The following is a 6,759-nucleotide window of genomic DNA, read 5'->3' as shown; positions in this document are numbered from 1 at the left end:
CATGTTGGGACATTTCATTACATATTTCCATAATCGAATGTTTCTAACCCATTTTACCGTTTCTTCACAACATACAACTCCATCAATGGTATTTCCATGTGAACGGCGCCCACATTTATCTGTCTGGACGCTCTCAAATCCTATGTGTTTGTTGAGGCCAATGAGAGAAATTTCACCGGAGGATGAGAAATCAGGCTACAGTTTTTACCATGCTCCGGTAAAATAAAGCATCCTGTAGGTCTGTGATGATGTGTATGTGATCATTTTACTCAGATTGTCTTAAAAAACTCCTATTACGAGTGTGGAAGGCCAAACAAAACTTAACTTACCTACCTCAGGAATGTGTATGCCTCTTATCATGAAATATGAAAGGTATACAATGTATAGTGTAACCCAGATCTGTCCTGCCCCATCCTTTCCAGTCCTGTCCCATCCTTTCCAGTCCTGCCCCATCCTTTCCGGTCCTACCCCATCCTTTCTAGTCCTGCCCCATCTCCTTTCCAGTCCTGCCCCATCCTTTCCAGTCCTGCCCCCATCCTTTCCAGTCCTGTCCTATAATGGAATATTTATGTCCTAGATATTTCTATATTCCTTTCTTTCTTGTCTTTTGCAGAATCATCTGAGAGAGGTGTGGAAACCCTACAACAAGTACCACTCAAATAACTATCAACCCTTTGGTAAAATACTTTTGTTGTGTTTTATGTAGCAGTCCGTTTCCGAAAGCTCGGAACATTCAGTCCTGTCCTTAAAAGTCACATTTATATCAATTTGGATATTATCATGTTTTATTAAAATCTTTTCTGATCTCCTTACCATGCAATGACCTAGTGGTTAAGGTTCCTGAACATTCAGCCACCAGCTCTCTAACATCTAGGTTGCATGTTCAAACCATGAAAAGCAGTTCTTAGGCACTGAACTTCACTATAGTTTCAATGTACATTATCCAAATTATCCAGCTACCTCTTCAGCCATAACGAATGAATTCAAAAATGACCCTGGCTGCTAATAGGATGTTTGACAAAATAAACCAAGTGATATCTCTCGAAACTCCAGCCTCAGCACCCCACTCCCTCTTCCTACCCACTACCACCATTGCCAACTTCATTGCCAATCCATGCCAACCACTATGGTACAGAAGATGAATATTGCCATTAACATATTGATACTGGTTTACATTCACAGTTGGGTGTCCGGAATCCCTGCTAGAAGATGGTCATCATTTCTATCTTTTAGGGACTGACCAGGTATCATTTTTCTACTAATTTTCCTCAATTTTTATTGTTCTAATATTATCATTATAATTTATCCACCATCATCCAATTCTCTGTCACCTTTAATGTATTCCTAATGCCAACTCACATGTGGAAATTATACGATTCTTTAAAAAAAGCTGCCTTTATGAATTTTACTATATACAATAAATGAAATCAATCATTGAAAAGATGTAATTGCTACAGTAAATATTCTGTTTTGTATTGACAACTTAGTATGAGCGTTACAACGATGTAATATTGTATTGATGACCCAGTATGAGCGTTACAAGAACTTTGCCACAGAGGAATATGTACTACAGAATGGAGGCATGCTCTGTCCAGCTGTCGGCTGTGGATCAGGATTTATCTTGTCCGAGGCATCTCGAAAGGTTACCTGTCCAACTTGTCAGGTAAGATATCAATTTATATAAGTCTATTATATCAAAAACAAACATCAGTCTTTGAAGTGCATACTGAAGTACAAAATGGCCGAGTAAGTAAGCTGGTTGACATTTTCCCAATATATAGCTTTCCACTGCTTATTATGTTCCAGGCTGTTCGGATAGTTGAATCATAAAGCTCTGACTTAATTGTTTGTATCTTATGTCTTACTAACATCTATGGTCAGATGTGTTAAGTTTTGGTGACAGAAAAAAGCATGAGTTCATGGAGAAAAAAACCATTATTTAGGAACTGCCCCACTTAGTCTTCAAACTAATAACCCAGTGGTTGAGGACAACTGGAAGGTTGTCAGATACCTGAACCATTTGATCATTACTGTATATTGATGCCCCTCCCAATTTCTGTGTATCCTACACTGTATTTATGAGTCTGTGGTTTTTCTCCAGGAACTCCAGCATATATACCTTACTGCCAAACCACACACAATTGAATTATGGTTTTAAATTTGATGTCTATCAAAAAGCACAGGGGGCCAACTCAATGAAAATGGATGATGTCATACATTTTTTGTATTTGGTGGATGGACTGATGAGTATATATGACAGTCATGTGATTTTTTTGAGAAAATATGAAATTTGAAAAATTGTTTAAAAAATAGGGATATTTACTATAAAATATATTTACTATAAAATATCCCGATTTTTTTAAAATAATTTTTCAAATTTCATATTTTCTCAAAAAAAATCACATGACTGTCATATATACTCATCAGTCCATCCACCAAATACAAAAAATGCATGACAACATCCATTTTCATTGAGTGGGCCCCCTGTGTCAAAAAGCATTAATTCAAAGAAGCAGTGAACTAAAAACTGAATTAAGAGAGAAAATTTTGTCTGTGTAGTAATGCCTTCTGTGGAGAGTGTAAGGTTTGAGTACCACGAGGACCCAGACTGTCGGGCTGTGATGCCACAAGAGGCTTCTTCACAGGTGAGATAAAACTATAACCATGTCACGTAATGCTTGGCCTAAAATGACTTGAACAGTCCATAAGAAAAAAAGAAAGATAGAAATAGGCATGATCTTTAATTTGATTTTGTTTTAATTTCATATTAGTTTTTGCATAAAAAGACTTTACCAAAATAAAAAAAAAACAAAACCTTTTATCACTTTTGTTGTCTGCAACTGATAATTTATTGTGATCTTATAAATTCAAACTCTAGCATCGATTCTCTTCGTTTCTTATTCTATCTAATTAATATGTTCTGGTGGCTGTCGATATATTCATTTGTGTATATGTATTAATTTGTGAACATGTATTTATATGAACAGAACTTGAACGTGAGTGAAGAACAGGAGATGAGAGCCAGGTGGGACTTGGAATCGCTGGAGACGATTGGTCGTATTTTCTAAACCGTGTCCAAACTGTAAAACAAAAACAGAAAAAAACAGGTATTATCTCAAATGTCAAACAACAACCTAATGCTGTAAATGCTAGAAATATTAGTGGTTATCAATATTTTAGCTCACATTCAAACTATAAACTTTGCAAAATAATATTAATGTCAAAATAGAGCACAGGAATTATCGCTAACTTGCTTGCAAAATTATATGATGTTCGTAGTTTACTGTATATAGTTTTAAAGCAGTTTCTTGGTATACTTACCAAGTATTTTTGTGATTTTGACAGGTGGCTGTATGGCATATGTCTTGTTCTCGGTGTTATTTTGAGTGGTGCTGGATGTGTGAAAAAGAAATGGACAAGAGACTGCCAAGGCAACCATTGGTTTGGATGACAAAAGACACCAGACGATCTTTTTTGTCTCCTATGTATCTGCTAACGTCCTTGATACTCTAGGGGTTACTATCTTTGTGGTTATATCCTCCACCTGGAATATGTCATAGCAAAACTGAAGGCAACAGGTGATTGAACCTTTGATGTACATCAAAAGGATTGAATAACGGTATACTGTGGTTGACTGTGTGACTTTCAAGGTGGGCTTTGTACAATAATCTTCAAAGGAAGTTTTTACAGGCCTGTGATTGGTCAGTATTTTTTTCCTGGAGTAACTCCAGTTATGCCATACATATACCAGGGTTGGATATAACGTCAGTGTTAATAACCCCAGGCCCTGGAATATCCAGAATGAATCTGTTCAGTACCGAGTTGAGTCCTTTGTATCTCTATATTAATTGTGCAGTGTGTATGTTAGATCCTGTCGGGATCAATGCCTTCGGATAAAACTGGGATCCCAGTCATTTCACTTACTTTTAGCATTCCCTATCCCGGAATTATCCCAGGTAGTATAGATCTCATGCCATAGCTGCATATCGGGTTACTGGTCCGCATGGATTACTCCCTTCAAAGGAAAGGGAACATCTAACGATCACCAACACTTTATGACGTCATAACACTTATGAAGTCACACCATAACCACCCTAGCTACCATCCTTCACTACCATGATGGCTGACCATACATTTACCCACTGCGCCCGTACATTTAAACACTCCAGTAGCCTACACCGCCACATTAGAACCTCACATAAGGACCAGTCACCTGCTCCAGATGTGGCAACATTTACCAGAGAATGGTTTACTTACGGGCCCACAGATGCAACTCACTCCCCAACAATGTAACTTCTGCTAGCACACCTAATCCCCATCGAAGAGCCCCAACAAGGGACTAGGTATAACAGCTCCACCGACCTGCTGGCTAGCCCATGGCACATTCTACTCACCTGTGACACTAGCCACACATATCACCACCCAACGCAGGTTTTATCTGCCAGTGCCATGGGTGCCTTGGACACATTCCTAAAGGGACTAGAGGAACAACTTCCTACCCCATCCTTCCCACCAATGGAAAGAACATCTATAGTCTATCAGTCCAACCACATCAATACGGATGATGGCCTTCCACTATCAGCACCTCTACGCCCTCCCACCACAAGTCCGGATGAGCAATCCAATAGAGCGTATGCATCCCTTGTCAATACCATAAGGACTTTTGTCAATTAAGCATTATTTAAACAGCTTGATGCAAACATACAATCTAAAGACCTTTGTTTACTTATACCTAAGTTCAACAAACATCACTAAATTTATCCATGCTCTTGAGTGTTTCTTTTTAAAAAAAAAAATGAAGATTTCATAGTTTGTCATAATACAAACCCAATCCAGAATACACTCTGGTCTATTTTTGGACACTTTACCAATTATTTTGGCAACGTTCCAACAGAACTTGCATCCGACCACCGGCTACCGGCTACATACCACCGGCTACTGCTGCTGGCTACAACTACCGGCTACTTTACGGCTTCCGGCTGCCGGCTATGGCTACCGGCTACCATTAGGTATATATAGGAACACCTTATAATACAAATTATGTCCAGTAACCAGCAGCTTGCCAGTGAAAACGGACTGCAGCCCAACCAGTCACTCAAACCTAAGGTTTAGAAACTAGTTTAAAAGTATCTCTGTTAAAAAACAATGTGCATTAAAATACCAATATAGCATGTATCATCTTTATTAAGATATGTAGTATGTGATTTTTCATGATTTAAATCTACCCCTCACAAAAATTAAGTACATTGTACTATAAAATGATTTCAGTGTAAAATAAATATTTGAACATTTATTTATTCATGGCTTGCTATTACTGAAATATATACATGAATATTGTAATTTATGAAAGTTTTGTTTCATTACCAGGTATACTTGTTTTAACACATGTTTTTACTTTGTGTAGATTGATTTATTTACTATAGTCATTTCAAAATCAGGAATACTGTGATGATGCCAGCAGCTGTTATGTTAAACAAAATAAAATCATCTGAAGAATGTGATAGTCTAATATTGTATTTCATGGATTGATGTTTGTTTTGTTTAGAAAAAAAATTCAATTATTCAATGGCCATTATTGGGTCCTAGCCATGGTTCTGACCCACATACTATATATAGGTTATCTAAAGATCCAATTAACCTAATCTAATTAAAATTCCACATTGTTTTATAGAGAATCTGACAACATCCCAGTAGGGGTCATGTTCTGATGACCTTTTTGATTGTCTAATCAAATGATTGCTTTCATAATCTTAACAGTAAATTTTAGGGGACAAAATAGTTTCCAGAATTGTTTTATACCCCCCGAAGTTAGGGGTGGGGGTGTATACTGGAATTGGGTTGTCCTTCTGTAGACATAACATTGTCCGGCGAACTACTCCTAAACTGCTGGACAGATTTTAATAAAATTAGGTACACAGAACCCCGACATAGGGGAAGTTGAGTTAACTATATAGGGTTCTGCAACATCCCCTATTAATTGAGTTATTACTAAATTTGTGCAGCAGAGGGTACTAGTTGGCTACTTTCGCAACAGTTCTAGTTTGTGTATGGACTTGTAGCCATTAATCTACACATACATTGATAACAGATATCTAAGTACATCCAACTGCTGTGATGTCGTTTTCAGCTGGTGTATATGTATCCTGATGGTGAGTACCCAATCAATCTGAAGTTGGGACTATAGGGAACAGAAAGGTTACCAGAACATGACCCATAATTGGAAGTTAGCAGATATGTACTCTATGAAACAGGGAGAATAATGATCTGTAGTTTAGTAATCATCCTCGATACTCCAGAGGTTCCGATCACTTACAATCTCTACACCCACGGACTATCTCATAGTAAAACTGAAGGCAGCTCAGAGGAAAAAAATTGAACCAATCACGGGCTAGCAAAAAATTCTTTGAAGACTTCAGAGAGAGCGGCGCCAAACTTCAAAGCCACATAGTCAACTACAGTGTACCGTTATACGAATTTTTTGATGCACATCAAAGGACTAAATTAGGTGTTTCTGTACTGTTGCCTCCAGTTTTACTATGAGATAGTCCAGGGCTGTAGAGATCGTAAGTGATCAGAACCCCTGGAGTATCGGGGATGTAGTTTAATCAGATTGCAACAGACCAAATAGGAAAAGCAGAAAATGAATTTTGAAGAGTCCTGCATCCATGGCACACAAGCTCAACAATCCTTTGGGCCAGACCAGCTAAAACATTTCACCTGCTATGGCTGAATATGGAGAATCACAACTAATACTCTCAA

General features: G+C 37.8%; 1 long non-coding RNA gene across 1 annotated transcript; it reads left to right on the top strand.

Annotated features, from left to right (window-relative positions):
* The first annotated feature begins 1,113 nt into the window (after positions 1-1,113).
* LOC138310318 (uncharacterized) lies at positions 1,114-2,207 on the top strand. Its single transcript, XR_011206404.1, has 3 exons — positions 1,114-1,244; positions 1,529-1,663; positions 2,102-2,207. It is a non-coding gene; the product is annotated as an uncharacterized lncRNA (long non-coding RNA).
* Positions 2,208-6,759: the final 4,552 nt, after the last annotated feature.

This window comes from Argopecten irradians, chromosome 1 (genome assembly GCF_041381155.1).
Source record: "Argopecten irradians isolate NY chromosome 1, Ai_NY, whole genome shotgun sequence".
In the NCBI taxonomy this organism is placed as follows: Eukaryota; Metazoa; Mollusca; class Bivalvia; order Pectinida; family Pectinidae; genus Argopecten; species Argopecten irradians.
The sequence above is the reverse complement of the archived record's forward strand: the minus strand, read 5'-3'. Positions and strand labels throughout refer to the sequence as shown.